The 22,478-nt window shown below is 39.4% G+C and overlaps 1 protein-coding gene across 1 annotated transcript in view; it reads right to left on the bottom strand.

Moving 5' to 3' along the window:
• Positions 1 to 2,223: 2,223 nt before the first annotated feature.
• ZNF318 (zinc finger protein 318) overlaps positions 2,224 to 22,478 on the bottom strand; it is a 60,686-nt gene continuing 40,431 nt past the window's right edge. Inside the window, exons 11-13 of the transcript XR_013487015.1 lie at positions 18,375 to 18,498; positions 9,953 to 10,089; positions 2,224 to 2,597 (exon numbers count right to left, since the gene is read on the bottom strand). The gene's annotated coding sequence lies outside the window, so the exon portion shown is untranslated. The remainder of the gene's footprint in view (positions 2,598 to 9,952; positions 10,090 to 18,374; positions 18,499 to 22,478) is intronic.

The raw sequence follows: 22,478 nt of genomic DNA, 5'->3' as shown, positions 1-22,478 counted from the left end.
TGTAGGGTGAGTATAAGTAATTAGTTAAGGATGACACCGTGGTTGTAAAAGTCTAGGTGACTGGAAGAATGGTAGTGTTTTTGACAATAATGGGAAAATTGGTAAGAGGGGAGGTTTTGGAGGAATATATTTGCCAGGGGGAAAGAGAATGAATTCTGTTTTGGATGTTTGATTTGAGATGCTTACAGAACATCCAATTCAAGATGTCAGAAAGGAAGTAAATTGTTAATACAGGCCTGGAGCTCAGGAGAGAGACGTAACTCCTGTGTGTAAAATCTTCAGTAGCTCCCCCACTGCCTAGCCTGGCATCACCCTTATCACATATTATTTTCTCTATGGACTTTTATGCTCTAGCACTGTAGCCTACACTGGACAACTCTCTGTTTCCTGAATTCTTAAGCCTCCACATGTCTTTGCTCAGACTTTTTCCTAACCCTAGAATTTTCTCTCCTTCCCCCTCTTTGCCTTTTGAATTCCTAAATAGCCTGCAAATACCACCTTCTCCATGGAGCCTTCCCTGGTCTCCCAGTCAATAAAACCTTCCCCAGTAAGACTATAAATTAACACTTTGTTGTGTAACTCTCTGACACATTATACATACATACATTATACATACATAGTATACTTTATATCTGATGGTAGCTTATCCTCCTATACTATAATAAGTTACAAGAGGGCAGGAATAGTGTTTTAGGATAGGATTATAAGGTTTTTTGGAGTTGAGGACAACCATAGAGATCATCTAGCTCAGAGGCTAACCTTTTTTGTGTCATGGACACCTTTCTAAAAAGGAATGTTTTTAAGTGCATAAAATAAAATACCCAGAGTTATAAGGGAAACCAATTATATTTAAATATAAGTTTTAAACAAGTTCATGGACCCCAGGTTAAGAACTCCTGATCTAGTCCAACTTCTTCATTTTAGAGATGAGAAAACTGAGACCCTGAGAGAGAGTAAAATGACTTGCCCAGAGGCACATAGTAGGAGCAGGGCTGCTAAATTACAACAGTGCACAGTAGGAGCAGAACTGGGATTGGAAGCAAGTTTTTTTTTCTCTAAATCAAAAACTATTTCCATTATTTCATGGCTGCTTTGTGCTTCTATCAACACCTAGCACAGAAATCTTTATAAGATAGGTGCTTAATAAATGTGTGTAATGATTGCTATTACCCATGAACATTGCCCCCTTCATATTCTAGGGGAACACCATCTTTAATGCCAGTTACTTGAGAGAAATTATTATTTCTCTCTCATATTAATAGCCAGTTATGAATATTGGGGAGATCAAGGCTTTTTTCTCTGTCCTATGTTCTTGTCTGAAGCCCAGTCTTTCAAAGACAGGGCTGATAGAAGATTAACATTCTCCTCATTCTGGGTGTTATTACTCCACTCAACTAGATCAGACTTCTAATATTTTTTTTTAGGCAGTTGGGGTTAAGTGATTTGCCCAGGGTCACACAGCTAGTAAATGTCAAGTGTTTGGTCTGAGGCCGGATTTGAATTCAGGTCCTCCTGACTTCAGGGCCGGTGCTCTATCCACTGTGCCACCTAGCTGCCCCTCAGACTTTTAATCTAAAATGAACTCCTCCTGCCTATAGTGTTCCACTCAAGCTAATTTGGGCAGAGATAGATTCTCAGTCTAAATTGCCCAAGACTGGGAATGGTCTGGGTATAGAGATAGTCTCTTTGTCCAAAAGTGACAAGATGTCTCTCTCTCAGCGCCTCACTGGAGTGAGCCCACTTCTCTTTGTAAAGTCCACCTTTTATTAATTGTTAACCAGAGTTGATTTCCACCCTCAGGTACACCCACTTTTCCAAGGGCATATAAGTTGTGAGCCCGCTGCCATGATTGTCTTTGGTTCAAGAGCAAGACTGACAAATCATCTTTTTTTTTTTCCACTTTTTGGTGAAGGATTCAGGGTTAAGTGGCCTGCCCAGGATCACACAGCTACTAAGTGTCAAGTGTCTGAGGCTGAATTTGAATTCAGGTCCTCCTAACTCCAAGGTCAGAGCTCTATTCACTGCACCACCTAACTGCCCCCATCATTTTTTAATTAATGAAATACTAACCTTATTGATAAAATGATTAATTACCCAGAAACTATGTCTATTGAACTTTTTAAATATCACATGCTCAAGCCCCCATTCCAGTTGCGTTCCCCTCAATGTTAGCCACTAGTGACTAGCACCCCAGTTCCATGTAATCAATGAACACAAATTAGCTTTTGTCAAAGGATATTTACTTAGAAGATGTGGTAAGAACAGAAGTACAAACATTTCCCCCCAGTACCTCAAGTGCACACTCTCCCCTATACCATCTCATTCTCTGGGAAGAATGGGTTCAGTCTTAACACAGTTTCTACATAACATTTGTCCCACCAAGTTAATGTCCAAATGTGGCATAACTCCTGGAAGAGACCTCATCTCAGCCACTACTGGGATGGGCTGGGTCCTGAAGTTCTTTCCTTAATCCTCAGGGCATTGAAATCTGGCATGGACTCTGCTCCAGCACTTCCAGGCTTTTGGACTTCAAGTGGCTCACTCTTGTGACCTTTTGGAACTTCAAAGGTCACAATCTCCAGATTATTGTTCTTTACCTAAAACAAAATAACAGAAGTTGAGGCAAAAAACTGAGGCCATATTCGAGGCTTCACGTTAGCCGTAGGGTCAGAGGACTCAGGGTTTACCTTTACATCATTGTCTTTCACCAGGCATTGTCAGGCAGGAAGAAGTCACAAGAAAACAAGAGGTCAAACCAAGAGAAATAGCCAAGACTAGCGGCCTTGTGCTTCTGGACTAGTGCCTTTTAAATGAACCCTTTAGGGGCAGCTAGGTGGCTCAGTGGAGAGAGCACTGGCCCTGAAGTCAGCAGGATCTGAGTACAAATCCCACCTCAGACCAAACACTTGACACTTACTAGCTGTGTGACCCTGGGCAAGTCACCCCAACTGCCTAAAAACAAACAAACAAAAAACCCCAGCAAAACAAAAAATAAATATACCCCCCAGATAATCAAAAGGGCTCCTACTCACCACATAGTTAGCAGCCTGTGCAGTTACAGAATGCTTATGCAGGCTCCTCCAAGACACTTTCTTGCACTCTGTGCATGCTCTTAAGGACTGAGCTCAGTGGCCACTCCCTGGTACACAAGGCTTATTAAAGAGGCAAAATTGTACCCCCACGTTCCCTTTTTGAAGCCCTTGGCATCATTTCCCTCCCCCAACTCAGGGTTCCAGTTTCTCCATGATTTTTAACTTCCTCCTTCCTGAGCTAAACAGGAAAAGATGTGATATCATCATTTGCACCAATTGAATTTATTTGTACTTGTGCCTTAACATTATCCCAATCATATTTGAAATTTGTATTATTTTAGAACCACAGAACCTAGGATGTCAGAGCCAGAAGAGATCTGGTTCAAGCCCTTGTTTTATATTTCATTGTGGAATCAAAAGCTTACTTTCCTTTTGAAGAAATTTAAATCATCAGGAAAAAAAAAATTCAAGGCAAGGAAGCCTTGTCCCTGAATCCATAATAAGCTGAAGCTAGCCCTAACAGCAAACCTGTTTAGTTATTTTAAGATACCTGGCAGAATTAAAAGAAAGAAAAGTTGGTTTCTGCAAGGATAAATCCATGTTGTAGCTGTTAGAAGTCTATTTCCTAAGAATTGTAGAATATAGAGGGAAAAAAACCTGCATTGCCATGGAGATGAGAGGCACTCAAGCAGATGCTATCCGAGAATTCACCAGTGAGTGACACTTTGAAACTGGGACTCTGTGGAGTGTTTTTTGTGGGAATTTCTGGGAAAGCAAAACCAGAAGAAGTGAACTCAAATCAAAATTCAGTTTTAGAATGCAAAGTTCAATCCCCTCTCCTTTCTTGCTTCTCCTTCCCACACTTTCATCATCATCCCAGGTACCTAAGAGCTAACACCTATTCCCACTGTACCCTATTGGCCGGTCTTCTGATGTTACTGTATGAATGCCTGGAATGAATCATTTAATTCCCTACCTCCATCATAATCCTGCCATGGTATCCTTCTCCCCCTACTCCAACCCAATGTCAAGCCAAGGTCTCAACTCAGTTTCTGCTGCCTTAAACATTTCAGTACCCAAGATCTTCCAGACAACTAGACTTCCAGATCACCACTGGGCGTGTTATTTAAGAACCCCTTACATTGATTCAGGGTAGCTAGGTAGCACACTGGATGAAGTGCCTGGCCTGAAGTCATGAAGACCTGAATTCAAATCTGGCCACAAACATTTACTAATTGTGTGACCTTAGACAAGTCACTTAACCATGTTTGCCTTAGTTTCCTCATCTATAAAATGAGCTGGAGAAGGAAAGGGCAAAACACTCCAGTATCTTTGCCAAGAAAATTAAAAACTAAAATAAAAAAGAGGTCATATAGAGTTGGACATGACCGAAAATGATGAAACAACAACAGATTGATTCATTCTTCTTCCCAGTCTAATCCAAACTAAAGAGCCCTTAAGTGACAGAAGGACAAGCCAAGTTGGGTGATGGCATTCACATACCTTAGGCAAAATTGGTAAATGTCATCCTCCATGCCCATTGGAGACTTAGAGCCTCCACTGTGACATGAGACTCAAAATCATAAAATAAATATCTATGGGCCATGGAGAACATAATTTTCTGGTACTTTAAAAATGTGCATTTATTATAAACTAATATTTTTAAAGTGACCATTGTTATGCCTTCTTGCCCCTTTATAAACAAACACATTATACCACACACAGATGCCTACTTGCTTACTTCAAGAGAAGGCTCTGGAAATGGGTCGTAGGAATGGACTGGTAAGAGATGGGATCTCATGAGCTATGCACAGTGAACCTTTACCCAGGAGAGCGTTAAGTCAAGGGGACTACTTCAGCTCTTGGAATTAAGATCTGGGGCCTTTGTTATTTAATATGCATGATCATTTTACTATGTAATTGAGGTATATGTGTAATGACCATCCATCCACCCATAAAACCCACTATATCAGCCGATGTTGCATCTTTCCTTCTGGGTATTTGGATACCACCAAACTGCTAATCCCAATGTACTGAAGTCTGAGTCTAGGAGTGTGTCTGTCCACCAATCAAATAACTCAGCTCCAGCTCTACCTATCCCCAACTTACTAATCATTCTCCTTGAAGTTCTTTACTGTTTCCATAAAACACTTTTACAAAGGGCATTACAGTTATCCCTCCCACATCACAAGTTTCCCCATCTTGGTTTTGATATATCTTGGGTTGGCATAAGAAATTAAATGGGAATTTTGAGGGAATTTTGTGGAAGCCGCAGATGACAGCAAACAACATGGAATCTATGATCAAATACTTAACCAAAATTTTACAAGGTACTATAAACGCCTCATAAAAGCAAAAGACAAAATTCAGACTTCTTCTCTGGTGTGAAGGGAAGGCCCAAAATTTTTACATGGATTATCTAGATCTAGGGTGCCACACCTTTAATACCCACAATATGGAAGGGATAACTGTAGTTTATAGTATGTTTAATCAAAGTAGTTTAAATAAAGTTTTAAAACATATAAGTGAATAATCAATGTAAGGGCAAAGTACCCACCACCCACATATCTCAGACCCTAACATTCACTCAGGTCTCTACTTTGGCCCACAAGTTCTAGTACTGGGTAAGCCTTGCCCAGAACTGAGTAATAGGCTGCAGATAAATGCAGTGACCAGAGAATGCAGGTCTGTCACAGGCAGCACAATAATATCTTTCTCCAGCTCCGTATCACTCTCCTCCCTCTCATGAGAGCAAATATCTGTATTTATCTTCATCTCTGTCCTTTTTAGTGCTGGAACAAAGCTTGTTGAGTTTCTGTACATGGAGATAGCATTGTCTAGCTATCAGTTACTCTCAAGGCCAACATCTTGGGGAAGGTGAGAGCTGGCTCAACATCGAAAATTGTTACTCTTCCCTCTCGGCATTATTCACCATCCTCCTCTTTCAATCCCTGCCCATCATTACCATCACAGGCATTCTTTTTTACTTTTTCCTCCACATACTTATCTTTATTGGGACACAGCCACAGAGCCAACTCAGAAACCACACAATGAACCAAAAGGAACCTTAGAATATAGGATATTGTAGCTGGAAGAGGCATTAGAATTATAAAATTCCATTTACATATAGAATTATGAAAATATATTATATATAACTTATATAAAAGTTATAAAACTCTAAACTAATGTTAAGAATTGGTGGGACTTTTAGAGACCATCTGTGTCCATCCCTGACCCTCCCATCCCATTTTCAGGGGAAGTGACTTTCCCAGGACAAAGCAGGCAGTTAGTGACACGATTAGGACTAAAAACTAAAATTCACTTGACTCTTAGACTCCCATCACTATGGCCCTGGGCTCTGATTGGTGAACTTTTTATTTTTCCACTTTGTTTAGCTCTGGTCACAGGCCCAGTGGGGTACTTTCTGGTCATCTCTATACAGTGTGTTGTCTTTCTGTATTAGAATGTAAGCTCTTTGGGGCAGGGACTATCTAGCTTGCTTGTATTTATATCCCCAGTGCTCAGCACAGTGTCTAGAACATAGCAAGCATTTGATAAGGGCTTTTTTTAAAATTCACTCACTCAGACCTAGTCAGTCGATCTAGGGCTCTTTCCACAGTCCTACAGTATTTGATGGGGGCAGGTTAATGAATGCACATGATCTGTCTCCAGGGAATTTAACAGCCTTCTTTGATGTGGAATCTTAATAGCACTGACTTTTCCCTGCCACAATCACCTATTCATTTACTGAACAAACAATTCCTCAGCACTTGAGCCAGACCTTGTACTTAAAGAGTTGTGAGGGATAAAGAAGAAAGTCCCCGTTCTTAAGGAGGATATAATTGAAAAATGGAATATGTCCAACTTCAGAACTCTAAAAGATTCATGCTTTCCTAGGTGTGGGCCTTCCCCTCATGCAGGCTCAGCTTGATGAGTTCCTGTGGCCAACTTTTCAGTGGTGTTCCCCTCCCTCCTAGTCTTTTACCCCTAGTCTTTTGCCAGAGTTACACTCAAAGGCTTTCTCAGCTTGGGAGAATGTGTCTAGACCTTGTGCTCTACTGCTCCAGCCTTCAAGAACCCAGAGAGGCATTAGAGAAGGCACTGACAACAAAGCACTATGAGGTGAGTGCATCATCACAGGCATTCTTTAAGTCCAGGCTTTTGCATCTCTGCTGGCTAGGATATGCGTGCTACATATGTACAAGTGATGATGAAGAAAAAGAATTGTGATATCAAGGAGACTTGATATGGAGATTGATTATAGATGCCGAAACAAAACAAAACCAAAAACCCTAATAATGTGAAAAAGGACAAAACGAAAAAAGAAAAGGAGTTATTATTCCTTCAGTGGACCTAAATGTGGATTAATTAAGTTAGTACGGGTTGGACTTCATGTCCTCTGAGGACTCTTCCAACTTTGAAATTCTGTGATTTGGGATAATAAGCTGGACTTTTAAAGATGAATAGGATTTCAAATGACTAAAATGCCAGAGTGAAAACATTTTAGATTCAGGCAACAGTGTTAATAAAGGCAAAGAGGCTGGAAAACACAAGATATATTTGGAGAAATAGTCTATTTTACCTGAAAAAAGATACATGGCAGAAAGCAGAATGGAAAGAAATGTTCGAGGCAGACTGTGGGAGTCCTTGAATGCCAGACCAAGAAGTTTAGAATTTATTCACTAGACATTAAGGGAATCCTTGAAAGTTTTTAGACAGGTGAATGATGTGTTCAGACCTGTGCATTAGAAAAATTATTCTGGTTAGCATAGCATAATCTGGACTGTATAGTATCAGCTGAAGGAAGAAAAGACTACAGGTGAGACCAGACAGGTTTCTGTAGCAGTTCAAGCGAAGAAAAGATGTGTCATGATGTGGAAAGTAAACTGGATTTGGAGGCAGAAAATTTGGGTTTGAATCCTGGCTCCACCATGTCCCACGGACAAGTCATTTCAAAAGTCTGGATCTCAGTTTCCTCATCTATAAAATGAAAAGGGTGGAACAGAAGGTTTCTATAAGGTCCCTTCTAATTCTAAAACTCTTTTAAATTAGAAAACAATTATGAAAAATATGATTTGGTTGTGTAATGGTATTTATTCACCATTGAAGCTTAATGATGTTCAGCACAAGAGCCAAGGTGTGGGACACTATATGTCAGCTTAACTTTGTTGCGAGTTTTCTTGGATTACAACCCTAAACTCCACATACAGTATGGATCCTCAGCCTCCTCAGATAGGTGTTCATGTGGTATGGTTTAGTTCTGGGTGCCACTGTTTAGAAATGAGAGGGCAACAGAGGGTAATGTGAGCGGCGAAAAGCCTTGAGTTCATGCTCTATTAGGATTGGTTGAAAGAACTATGAATATTTAGCCTGGAGAAGGGAAGAATGGAACAGAATGGGAAGGGAGTGGGGAAACATTACCATCCTGGTTATCTTCAAGTATTTCAATGGTTGACATATAGAAAAAAGAATTAGACTTATTTTGTTTGGCCTTAGAGGACAGAACCAGAAGCAATGTGTGAATGTTACAGAGAGGGAAGCAGGTTTAGTGTCAGGAAAACTTTTAGAGCTATACCAAAGTGGGATGCCTGCCTTGTAAAGCAACGGGTTCTCCCTCTTTGGAAGTCTTCAAGAAAAGACTTCCTGGTCATCTCTCAGGTGTGTTACAGTGAATTAGAAATCTGTTGAGGTCTTTTTGAGCCTTAAAATTCTGTTATTCTGCTCAAAACATTTTTTTAAATTGAGCATTTGGTCCTCTTTGATAGGTAACTACTTAAGTGTATAAGTTCTTACATGTTTACTAAAATGTTAGTCTCATTACCTTATAGTCACACCTTGTCTATCAAAAAGTGGTTCAGGGGCAGCTACGTGGCGCAGTGGATAGAGCACCGGTCCTGAAGTCAGGAGTACCTGAATTCAAATCCGGCCTCAGACCAAACACTTGACACTTACTAGATGTGTGACCCTGGGCAAGTCACTTAACCCCAACTGCCTAAAAAAAAAAAGTTGTTCAACTTTTCCTGGTCTTCAGGTATTATCTTGTCCACAAGTGATGACACTGAAAATATTTTGTATACAGCTTCTTGAACTCTCTGATACTATAATATGTTGATTGGGGAACCCTAACTGATAATACAGAAAGAGCAGGAGAAGGAAGAGGAATAGGTCTGGACTGAGAACCAGTTACTAGAGTTTCATACACTTCATTCGTCATAACTCCCATCATGAAGGTTTAACCTAGTAGCTTTTGAAAAATGTGTATTTCAGGGGCAGCTAGGTGGCGCAGTGGATAGAGCACTGGTCCTGAATTCAGAAGGACCTGAGTTCAAATTTGGTCTCAAATACATAACACTTACTAGCTGTGTGACCCTGGGCAAGTCACTTAACCTCACTGCCTAGCCAAAAAACCAAAACAAAACAAAAAAAGAAAGAAAGAAAGAAAGAAAGAAAAATGTATATTTCAACTGAAATCAATATGCCAAAGGCCTGGAATTTTACTCCTCACATGGGAACTTCCTTTAATAGCGAATCATAGCAATCTATAACTTACAGTCTTAGTGAGTTGACTTGCTCATGGTCACACAACTGCCAAAGGCAAATCAGAACCCAGATTTTCTGAATTTTAAGTACAGCCCTCCATCTATTACATTTCATCCAACATTATTAATAAACTACATTTTCCCCTGACAGAATAACATGCAGCATGGAAATGCTTCTATGTGCTTAGAATTTTCACTATTTTGCTGAGGGGAAAAAATGAGGGATAACATAATTTACACAGAAGGATTAAACTACAATAGGCATAAATTTTAAAAGAGCTAAAGGGTGAACTGCCAACAACTTTCTAGCCCTGCAGGCCTCTCCTTACTAGTAAAGCTGATAGGTTAAGACTTTAAATTCAGATAAATGTTAATTCTTACCTTTTAATAAGGGAATCCTTCTACTTTTTTTTTTAACTCCTCTGTTGATCTCAAGGTCACAGGGCCAGAGAGAACCAGATTCCAATTTCTTTCCAAATCCAAAGTTTAGTGTCATTCTTATACTCCTCGACCTTAACCTTTGGAGCAAGCACAGTATTAATCTTATTTCTAATTGCTGTAGAAATAAATGAATGCATAAAGAAAAACAGTTTGAAAGACATAATCAATGCAATGACCATCTGTGATTCCAGAGGACTGATGATGAAGCATTCTATCCACCTCTTAACAGAGGGGTGAGACACTCAGGATGCAGAATAAGACACACATTTTTGCACTCAGTCAATTTGTTTGCTTAACTATGCACATTCGTTATAAGAACTTTGTTTTTATTTTTCTAATGGAATGGGAAGGGAAGGAAAGAGAAAGGGAAAAAAGGATTAAGGAATCTTTTTATAATGCAAAGAAGAGAAAAAAGGATGAAAGAAGCACAAATAAGAATATAGGTTGAACACTACAGATTAAACTTACTATATACTTAGAGGGGGAAAGCAAGCTATGCATAATAGAGCTGCAATTTCATAAATAACCCTTGTTTTCTATTCTAACTCCATACATAAAAATGCTCAATTTTATTTGGTGTTTGGTTCAGAATGCAATTTTTAAAAATAGAAATGCAAAAAAAAAAATAGAAATGCATGCTGCTGCCAGTGTCCACTCCACTTCCTGTCCTTGGACATCATCAGAACACAACCACCAAATTCTATCTCGAAAGCCAACAAGGGAAAGCACTCTAGCAAAGAAGATATGAAAACTTTCCTTTTTTTGTGAAACTGGCAGTGCCCGATGGCCACATCCTATTCCCCCAACCTACCCAATACAAATGCATCTTACCATGGCATTTGAGGATTACACTATAATACTTGTCCTCTCTATGTAGGAATTAGAGTCATGGAATCATAGAATGATAGACCCAGGAGGGACCTTAAAGATGTTCTATGGCCATCAATTGGGGAATGGCTAAATAAGTTGTGGTGTGTGACTATGGTGGAATACTATTGTGCTATAAGAAATGATGAAGGTGGTGGTTTCAGAGGAGGAAAAAAAAAACCCATGGTAAGACCCATATGAACTGATGCAAAGTGAAGTGAAAAGAACTGGGAGATTATTGCACCCAATAAAGTAACAGCAATGTTGTAATGATGATCAACTGTGAAAGACTTGGGTTACTCTGATCAATACAATGATCCACGACAATTCCAAAGGACTCATGATGAAAAATGTTATCTCCCTCCAAGGAGAGAATAGATAAACTATGAAGTATATTTTTTCCCTACTTTCTTTATCTTCCTTGATATTTTTTTTGCAACACAGCTATTGTGGAACTATGTTTTGTATGACTTCATAAATATAATGTGATTACACTTTTTGCCTTTTCAATGAGTGGGAGATGAGGTGGAAGGAGGGAATTTGGAGCTGAAAATTTTTTTTTAATTTTTAGAAGTTTTTTTAGTATAGCATTTTACAAGTTGTGTTCTGAAGAACCCTGAAATTCCCTAAGATGTAAAAAGGGCTTGAGTCTAGATATTTCGAGGCTAGCAATATTTTCCTTCTAAATATTAAATACAAAATTTTGTGTGTATCAAAAATACTTATGCACAATAATTTTTGTCATGAAAATAGGCTTAATTTCTTCTATTTTGCCCCCAGATTTCCCTGGTTTTCTCCTTTGGGAAGGGAAGAACATTCTATAACCCTATATTCTTCAGCTTAGCATCTTGGGGAACATTTATCATTTTATAGATTAGGAAACTGAGGCCCAAAAAGGTTAAGTGATTCAGGGCAGCAGAGTAGAATGCTAGATTTGGAGTCAGAGGACCTGGGTTCAAATCTAAGCTCTGTTATTTGATGCTTGGGTGACCTTGGGAAAATCACTCTACTTCTCCCGGCATCATATTTCTCCTCTGTAAAATGAAGAATATGGATTAGATAGCACTAACATCCTTTCCAACTCTAAAGCTATGATCCTGACTCTCAGCCCAGTATTCTTTTCACTACAAAAATAACATGGAAAGTTTTACATACGAAACTTCCTATTGCGTATTTTTTTAAAAATTATTTTGGGGGAGTCAAGGCCAAGTAAGAATACAGGAATTCTTGTTCTTTAATACTCTATTCATGGTTCTAGAAAATAATTTCATCATTTTACATTTTATTAAATGGAGGGAAAGCATCAGGGGAAGTCCATGGGGAAAAAAAATGTCTCTTTCCCAAGTTTTGTGCTTTTGTCTGTTTAGGGTCTTTATATCTATAGCAATGTAGCACAGGACTCAGGTAGGGGTGTTAGGAAGCAGTGCTAAGCTGGGCAGTGTGGCAGGACCTAGAGGTACCAGGACAGATAGTCTGGGCCTTAGAAATGTGGGTGATGGGTCAGGAAAGCAGGCAGGTGACTAGTAGCTTCAAGTGGTCCTAGAGAGAAGAATGTGGTGATTGATGACAGAGCAGGCAGGGCCTGTTGGGACACTGGCAGCCCCGGCCCAATGCCTCTTTCCATTACCTTATCCTCAGGGTCATGATTCAGGAATGTGGGGCCCCACTGCCCTGGTACAGGCCAGAGAGCAAAAGGTCCTTCTGGAAGCAATGACAATTTAGGATCAATAGACCTGGAGCTGGAAGTGACCATCTAGTCCAGGGGTGGGAAACCTGCAGCCTCAAGGCCACATGTGGCTCTCTAGGTCCTCAAGTGTGGCCCCTTGACTGAGTCCAAGTTTTACAGAACAAATCTTTTTATTAAGGGGATTTATTCTACGAAGTTTGGATTCAGTCAAAGGGCCACACTTGAGGACCTAGAGGGCCACATGCGGCCTCATGGCCGCGGGTTCACCACCCTTGATCTAGTCCAACCCGACATTTTACAAATATTGAAGAAAAAAATATTAATATTGGACTTTGGTTTTAGGAACAAGTTTGACAGAAACAATTTTTATTATTTTAACATTATTCTAAATCCAAGCTTTTCTACCTGAGAGAGAGAACTGCTGAAACTGATATAATCTCCACCTGCATCCCCATGCCCTCAGATAGCTTTATCCCAGGATAATTTGAAGCAAAACATGTGTAGGAATCTTGAACCAGGAAAATGTCACAAAATAATAAAACACAGCTTTAGGTTAACATTAAACTATTCATTCAATAGAATAATAGTCACTTTACCTTCTGGAAATGTCACTGAAAAGCCACTCATCCCTCTGACCAATCCCTCATGAGCTCTCCCTTACTCTCCTTCCCACTCCTCCCCGCCTCCCCATTTACCCTCCTACCCCTGTGCAACTGGTGTCAGGTAACATGAAGTAATCAAAAGGCCCTTTTCCTTCAAATCAATACTCTAATCTCTTTCGGAAATGAAGAAACAGGGGACTGCTCTTAGATAGGTCACTCAGTTTCTCTTGGGGGAGGGGAAAAACCAGGATCTTAACTAAATATGAGATATTTCTCTTTCTAAATTTGGTTACCACCAAATTGTTGAAGCCCTAGCCTTCATTCTTGACCCTTTACACATTTTCCTAAAGGGAAAAGTCTGGAAAGGACTATAGACTTGAGGAATATTAATTCTCAATATTTTCAGTTGAAATAACCAGGAAATCTTTACTCTGGTTCCACACAAATGGAAAACCTGAGGTCCAGGGAGTGGAAAGAACTCACTCTTGTTCACACAGATGCTAATAACATTAACAGAGACAGGCTTCAGACTCACACTGACTCCAAGTATGCCAGTCTTTCCAATACATCATGCTGACAATGTTGTTACAGAAACATAAGGTATATTCAGTGCCATACCCATCAAACTACCAAAAAATTATTTTATGGAGCTAGAAAAAATAATAACAAGAGTCATTGGAATAACAAAAGGTTCAGAATATCAGGGGAATTAATGAAAAGAAATACAAGGGAAGGTGGCCTAGACTTCCTAGATCTTAAATAGCATTATAAAGCAGCAATCATCAAAACTACTTGATACTGGCTAAGAAATAGAGTAGTGGATCAGTGGAATAGGTAGGTATGCAAGACACAGCAGTCAATGACTATAGTAATGTATTATTTGATAAACCCAAAGATCCCAGCTTCTGGGATAAGAACCCACTCTTTGAAAAAAACTGCTGGGAAAACTGGAAAAGAGTGTGGCAGAAACTAGGCATAGACCCAAATCTCACACCATATACCAAATTAAAGTCAAAATGGGTTCATGACTTAGATATAAAGGCTGATACTATAAGCAAACTGAGAGAGCAAAGAATAGTATACTTGTCAGATTTATGGAGAACAGAAGATTTCATTGACCAAACAGGAAATAGAGAACGTTATGAAATACAAAATGGATAATATTGATTACATTAAATTGAAAAAGTTTTACACAAACAAAGCCAATGCAATCAAGATTAGGAGGGAAGCAGAAAACTGGGAAAGAATTTTTACAACCAGTGTCTCCGAAGAAGACCTCATTTCTAAAATATATAGAGAACTAAGTCAAATTTATAATGATACAAGTCATTCCCCAATTGAGAAATGGTCAAAGTACATGAAAAGGCAGTTCTCAGAAGAAGAAATTAAAGCCATCTATAGTCACGCTCTAAATCACTATTGATTAGAGAAATGTAAATCAAAACAACTCTGAGGTACCACATCACACCTATCAGATTAGCCAACATGACAAAACAGGAAAATGATAAATGTTGGAGAAGATGTGGGAAAATTGGAACACTAATGCATTGTTGGTGGAGTTGTGAAATGATCTAACCATTTTGGAGAGCAATTGGGAACTATGCCCAAAGGGCTATAAAAAATATGCATACCCTTTGACCCAGCAATACCACTTCTAGGGCTGTATCCCAAAGAGATCATAAAAACATTTATAGCAGCTCTTTCTGTGGTGGCCAAGAATTGGAAATTGAGGGATGCCCATCAATTGGGGAATGGCTGAACAAGTTTGTGGTATATGAATGTAATGAATACTATTGTGCTATAAGAAATGATGAGCAGACAGACTTCAGAAAAACCTGGAAAGACTTGTATGCACTAATGCTGAGTGAAGTGAGCAGAACCAGGAGAATGTTGTACATAGTAACAGCCACATTGTGCAATGACTAACTTTGATAGACTTAGCCCTTCTCAGCAATACAAGGATCTAAGACATCTCCAAAAGTCTCATGATGGAAAATGCTATCCATATCCAGGGAAAGAACTGTGGAGTCTGAATACAGATCAATGCATACTATTTGCCATTTTTTTTCCTCTTTCTGGTGGTTCCTCCTATAGGTTCTAATTCTTCCTTACAACATGACTAATGTGAAAATATATTTAATAGGAATGTATATGTAGAACCTACAACAGATTGCATGCTCTCTTGGGGAGGGAGGGAGAGAGAGGGAGAGGGGGAGAAAAAATTTTAAACCAAAAGCTTATGGAAGTGATTATTGATAAATCAAAATAAATTAATTTTTAAAAAAATTTTTTAAAAAGAAATATAAGGTATACTCAGGATTTGTGCATGCATCATAGACTCATAGAGTCATAGATCTAGAGCTGGAAAGGACCTTAGAGGTCCTCCAGGCCAACCTCTCATTTTATAGATGAAGAAACTGAGGCTGGAAGAGACCTGGCTTGCTCAGGGTCCCTCAGATGGATTGAGTGTACCTAACTCCAGTATTCCTTCCATTACACTATCCTGACTCTTGATATTTGTTACAAGGATCAAACTGAAATCAATCACTCAAACAAAAAAGACCTAAAACAAAGAGACACCACTTTCTATCTAGGTGTGCTTGAGGAGCAAACCAGGCCAGTAGAAAAAGGTGGACATTCAAGGAGCGTGATTTCTTTGCTGGACAAGCCTGAAACTGGGAACAGCTCCTTTTGGCACTCTGTTACTCGGCCTTTATCCTTATGTCTGGTAAACTCAGGATGAGACTTGGGATATGGGGATGGGAGTAGAGAGCACTATAACAAAAGAGGTATGTCATTATATGATAATCTTCCACTCACTTTGGGAGTAGAAAGGGGAAGCATTTAGATAGTCAGCAGGTATAGAGAAATGTGGATAGAACACGAAAAGTCTGTCATCAACCAAGAAGTTTCCTGATTGTCTAAGGTTGGGTCTAGGATTGTCTTCAGGCCATTGAGGGGGCTAATCCAGTGGAGGGGTGTGTGTGTGTGTGTGTGTGTGTGTGTGTGTGTGTGTGTGTGTGGAGAGAGAGAGAGAGACAGAGAGAGAGAGAAAGAGAGATGTTCTGGAACAAAAATGCTACTCTATTCTTGAGACATGAGGGAGTAGATCACAGAGGCATGGTTCCAGAACAAGAGAGGGCCACAGGTCCCATATTGGGCCTAGGGAACTGTATCTATATAGAACTTATTGATTTAAGTACCACCCAGTTTAGGCAAGGTAGTTTTATTTTATATAGACTCAATTACCTGCAATTTGGGTCTTAATATTTCTCCAAATTATCCTTCATGACTACTTTGTGCCTTGGTGCTCCTTTGTGAATAAACCATAGAAAAGCATTCTTGTAAAAGTGTTGTTGGCATGTGTAAAAAGAATATGAGGCAATGGGTACAAGATTTGGGCATCAAGATGAATGGCATCAAGAAAGAAAAAAGGTAATGAGCAATGAGAACAGCAGTGCTTTGAACCCAGAGAATTCAGCAGGCTCAGGGACTAGGAAGTTCAGGAGGATTGGTGCCTATTGCTGGGGTTCAGGAGCTTGGTTTAAAGTTGAATGAAGTTTTTGGCATAGGAGAAAGTGAAAATGCTGAAGATAAATAGCAAAGACTCCTAGGCCTGGTTCTAGAAGGTGCTGCTACCTTGGGAAGCTGAAGAATCTCAACAAAGTCTAAGAGCCAAGGCTCTACGTCCTTACGTAGTCTTTACTGGTATTTCAAAGGAATTCAGGGCTAAGAGTTTTCTATTTTGGCCCAACCAAGAGTTTTAATGAGGATAAGAGGGATGGAGGGAATGAAAGGCACAACAGGCTTTCATAGGACCATAGGATAATAAATTTAGAGCTGTCAAGGCAACTTAGGGGTCACAAAGTCCATCCTCTTCATCTATAGGATGAAAATGAGACCCAGATGAATGACAGGTCCAAGGTGACACAGGTAGTAAGTAACAATCAGGATTTGAACCCAGGTGCTCTGATGCTGAATCTGGAATCCTTTCTGTTGTACCATGCTGTCTCCCCTCTGAACATAGGCAATTTTATTAAATCAGGCCCTAGAGATCCTGTGATTTTCTGTTGTATCCTTTAGTGACTCATTCTCCCTTCCCTTTCACTAAACTCTTTCAAGAACATGCCATCTCCCTAATCCAGCCTTTGTATTTCTCACTGCTGCAACCACTGTGGGCATTTGGTGATAGGCTCCAAAAGTCATGGAATCCTAGAATATTAGGGCTGGAAAGGGCTTTAGGTATCCAGTCTAACCCCCTCATCATTACAGAGGGGGAAATGGAGAGATGACTTATATAAGTGACTCCAATCTATTTTTCCCATTATTTCTCATTTCCCATTATTCTCTTTCATGTACTCTACATTCTAGCCAATAGGATTATTAGTTTTCCTTGGTACTCAGCATGCTATTTCCTTCTCTAGCATTAAAACAAACTCTTGACTGCCATCCCTAGGATGCAATCTGTTCTCATCCCCACCTTTCAGAATCCTTATTTTTCCTCTGAGGCCTAGGTCATGTGCCATCTACTTTGTGACTCCTTCTCTGATCTCTAGTTGTTAGTTAGTAGTCATTCCCTCTCCCAATTACTTTTATTTATTTCTCTGGATACATGTTGTAATTCTCCAATAGAAAGTAAGTTCCTTCAGGGCAGGGATGATTTCAGATTTTCCCTGTGCTTTTTGTATTCCCAGCACCTGGCCTAGCAGAGAACTGGCATATAACAGACCCTTAATGAGTATCTGCTGAATAGGAGGGGCTTGCCTGAGGTCAGTAACTGGCATAGGCAGGACTGGAACCCTTACTTCCTGATTCCTGTCTTTCCACTCCACCATGGTCCAGCACAGGCAGACACAAAGACCAAGATTCTCCCGAGATGATCTTTGTTACTGTAGGAGATCAGAACACCTCTCTCTCCTATAGCTACAGGAAAGGAATACATGCAGAGGCATGACTGGATTCCCTCATTTCCTACCAGTACAGGGAGGCCTAAGATGCTCCTGTATGTGCTCAGCTCTGACACTCTCTCTGAGCTTCGTGGGAGAAGTATATGTGTACAGCCAAAGGAGCCCAGGATTCATAGTAAAAAGGACTGAGCTAGAGCCCTGCATCTGCAGCATCTATAATTCGTGTGACCTCGAGCAGTCCGTTTACTTCTCTGGGCTTCATCTTCCTGGTTCTAACCTCTGCTCCACCTCATACCCACCTTCTGGACATTTGATCCTGGAGTCAACTTCCCCAAGGCAAGGACGCAGAGTGCCGCTGTGGATGTCCTGTCTTCTGTCCATGCCTCCCTGAAGTACAGTAGTTTGCGGCAACATGAATCCTACCTGCAGAGAAAGGAAGATGTCCAAGTAATGGTTAATAACACTGTCATCTCCACTATTAAGAAGGCCTACTAAAGACTGAGTGAGGCCTGAACACAGAGGAGTGGAGATAAGTAAGGGAAGACTATCAGAAAGTATGGAAGAAAACATAAGCTGACATTTTAAAAATCCCATTGCTAACATTTTAATCACACTGCCAACTTTTTTCTTGTCTTCTTTATACTCTGTACCATCATACTATCTATTTAAATTCTCATCCTGTTCCTTGATGTCTATAAACCATCCCTTGCATATAAATGACATTTGCATATTGTTTTAAGGTTTCTAAAGCATTTTTGATCCTCGTGAAAATGCTCTGAGGTATTGTCATCCTCATCTTAAAGATGAGGATACTGAGGTTCAGAAACACTGTGACTCAACAATGGTCTAGGAAGTATTGGGCTTCCTATTGACTTATGGGTTGACACTTGTATTTCACAGGTGAGAAGAATGTCAACATTTCATTAACATTTCACTCCAACCATGTCTTTGCAAACATATCTGCCTCAGAACACAGCATATAAGTTAGAAATCCCCAGGACTATGTACATAGCAAACTCAATCAAGATTGGAAAAGCAAGTGGAGGCCTTTCAGCCAGGATGGCTGTCTGACCAGGAGACAGACCACCCCATTTTCATATGACTATTCCAGCAGAAATCTGAAATTCACATCAGATCATATAGTGATCAAGAAATCCAATGAGACACTACAGTGACTTCTTCCATCCTGGAACTACACAAAAAGTTAGCCAGAAGCCCACAAGCTAAAGAAAAAAGGGAGGCCAGCAAAGCCAGCACCAGAATAGGCAAAAAAGCTGTCAGTCACCCAGCAGCACCCGAGACAGGCCAGAGAAACACACACCTTGCAAGGCTCCGTAACCAGAGGCAGCAAGAACAAAGGGATCCCTCTTCCCCCACAAAAAAAAAAAAACTCAAGGAGGTCAGAAAACCTCAAAGTGGGAACCTTGGAAGTCTGGGGAAACTTTGGCAGCAAGCAAAGCTGCATAGCAGCACTCAGATTGGGACAGTAGGTTTCCAGGGGCTCAAATGTCTCTAGCACACTGTTCTAAGATATCATAGAAGAACCTCAGTCAACATAGGAACCAAAGTGACTCAGGGAGAGATAAATCAGGGTCCACCAGCCCATGCAAAAGCATAGCAGAGGACAGAACCGGCCCTGCAACAAAGTTCCAATTCAGAATTTAACGCTAGAGGTTAAATTTTGATGAATAAATCAAAGAAAACGGTAACCAGTATAAAAAAATTGTTGTAGATCTAAAGAATCCCTAAGCCAAGGAGCAAGTAACTTTGTAACAATTGCAAGCAAAACTCAAAGGAAAAAACTGAGACCCCACAGGGACTATATGAATACAATGAATAAGAAATGAAACAAAAGATAAAAAACAAACTCTGAAGGAAAGAATTAGAAGAATAAAATAGATTACAGAGAAAGTGATAAATTTTAACCACTCTGAGCAAATATTTGTAAAGTGCTTTGCAAACTTTAAAGCTCTCTATTATATTTATAGCATAAAGCTAGCTATTATTACCCAAGTAATTATTTGGAATAGACCAAACAGAAATAATGATTCCATGAGACAGAAAAGAAATATTGCAACAAAATCAGAAGATGAGAAAACCAGGAAAAAAAGATAGCTGATATAAAAAACAACTCATCTGGAAAACAGGTCAAGATAATCTAAAAATCAATGGACTCCCTGAAAAATCATAATTTAAGAGAAAAAAGCTTCAGAATTAGGTTTTCATGAAATCACAGATGAAAACTGCCCAGATGTATTAGAAACAGAGGGCAAAGTGAAGATAAAAAGAATCCACAAATCAATCCCAAAATGAAAACTCCCAGGAACATCATAGCCAAAATTCAGAGCTTCCATGTAAAAAAAAAATTTAATTTAAGCCTCAAAAGGAAGCCATTCAAATACCAAGGAACCATAATGTCAAGATCAGGAAACTTCTACTATAAATGAGAAATGATCTTGAAATATAATATTCCAAAGGGCAAAAGATATGCGCTTACAATCAAGAATAACAACTTGTAGAGCTAAGTATAATCCTACAGAGAGAAGAAACAGATCTCTAATGGAAAAGAAGATTTTCAAGAACTTATTATGAAATGACCAGAGCTGAATAGGAACTTTTAAATCCAAACACAATAGTCAAGAGAAACCTAGAAAGGTAACTTAACTGGAAGGAGCTATAGGATGATAAAAGCTGACATTCTAATGATGGAGAAGAAATCAGTGTTCTTTCTGAATCTTAATGTTTTCAAAGATATTGATGGAATCAAATGAGAAAAACAGAGGACCTGGGAAGAATTGGTTCTTTTCTTAAGGTTTGAAGAGGGAAAAGAGAAAGGAAGGTAAAAGGAATATGCCACCATACAAAGGAAGAAGGGGGTAGAACTTGCTGGGTGCTTGAGAAGAAAAGTATATGAACATAGAGGAGTAAGGGATAAGGGAGTGGGCATCAGATGAATCTCACCTTTATCTGAAATGCATAATAAGGGAGAATTAAACATACACAAGCACTCAGAATTTGGTGTAGAAATAGATAAAATTCAACAGTCAATCAAAGAACTTTTTACTAAGCAACCACTATGTGCTAAGTATTTGGAATACAAATACAAGTTAAAAAAAAAAAACGGTTCCCTCCCTTATGGAATTTGCAATCTAACCTGGGAAGTCAACACACAAAAGAAAGCTAAAAAAGGTGAGGGGAGGTGTCCACATGATGGAGAATTCCAAAGAAGTCCCAAAGTAGTATATAGCTGACAGTAAATGGGGAGAAGACTGTGCTGAGCCCCAGACTTGGCCAGAGTTACACAGTTAGGGAGTGTTATGTGTCTGAGATCGGATTTGAATTCATGTCCTCCTGACTTCAGGGCCGGTGCTCTATGCACTGCACCACCTAGCTGCCCTCAGCCCTATTCTTTTAAAAAGATGCTGGAGCTCATGGCCCTGTCCTTTAGCCAATCAGAGGGGCAGAGGGTACTGACGAAATGTGAGTACCAAGCAAATTCAGTCTTGCAAGGTAATGAGATTCCCAGTAATGAGTTTCCCAGGGAAGGAAGACATGATGGAGAAATCCAAAGAACTACAAAAGCAAAGTAGTTGCTCTACTTTGAATAACTAAAATATAGGAAATGTCTATCAGTTGGTAACAGCTGAACAAATTGTGGCATATGCATGTAATATAATATTATGGCATCATTAGAAATAGGGAGAGATGATTTCAGAGATTCTAGGTAGTATAAGGTACAGGATGAGGTGAGCAGAATAAAGAGAATAATTTATATAAGGACAACATTGCAAAGAAAAATGACTTTGAAAGTTTAAGAACTCTGATCAATGCAATGATCGACCATGTCTTTAGAGGATATACCATGAAATGTCAACCAACTCCTGACAGAAGGGTGATGGATTCAAAGTGCAGAAAAAGACATATTTTTGGATGTAGCCATTGTGTGGATTCATTTTGTTTGACTCTGGTTATTTATATAAGATATTTTTCCTTTGTTTTTTAACTGGGGCCAGAGTTGGAAAGGGGAGTTAACAATAGTGATGGCCAAAAAAAGGAGAGGGGATTTCATGGAAATATTTTTAAGTAGAAGGAAAAAGAAGGAAGTTCAGAAAGAAGCATCTTGAAAAAGCAGGATAGTTTTGAAAGGAACATGTGAAATTGTTACTTTAAAAAAAAGGCAACCAATATGAAATGGAGATTCACAGTTTCATACATGATCTGCTTTTTCGGTTTTACTGTATATTTGGAAATGCTCATTTTTTGTGCTTAAGTTCAGAATAAAAAGAACAATTTCCAAAAAGGAAAACAAGAGTATTGAAGGTTCATAATAGGCATTGTGGCTCTGATTTGACAGTACAAATTGTGCAATATACAAAAGGGCCTAGAACTATTCTGGAGAGTAA

The sequence above is a fragment of the Phascolarctos cinereus genome, unplaced genomic scaffold (assembly GCF_003287225.1).
Source record: "Phascolarctos cinereus isolate Bilbo 61053 unplaced genomic scaffold, phaCin_HiC Scaffold_5;HRSCAF=322, whole genome shotgun sequence".
In the NCBI taxonomy this organism is placed as follows: Eukaryota; Metazoa; Chordata; class Mammalia; order Diprotodontia; family Phascolarctidae; genus Phascolarctos; species Phascolarctos cinereus.
This window is presented reverse-complemented; position numbering and strand designations above follow the sequence as displayed.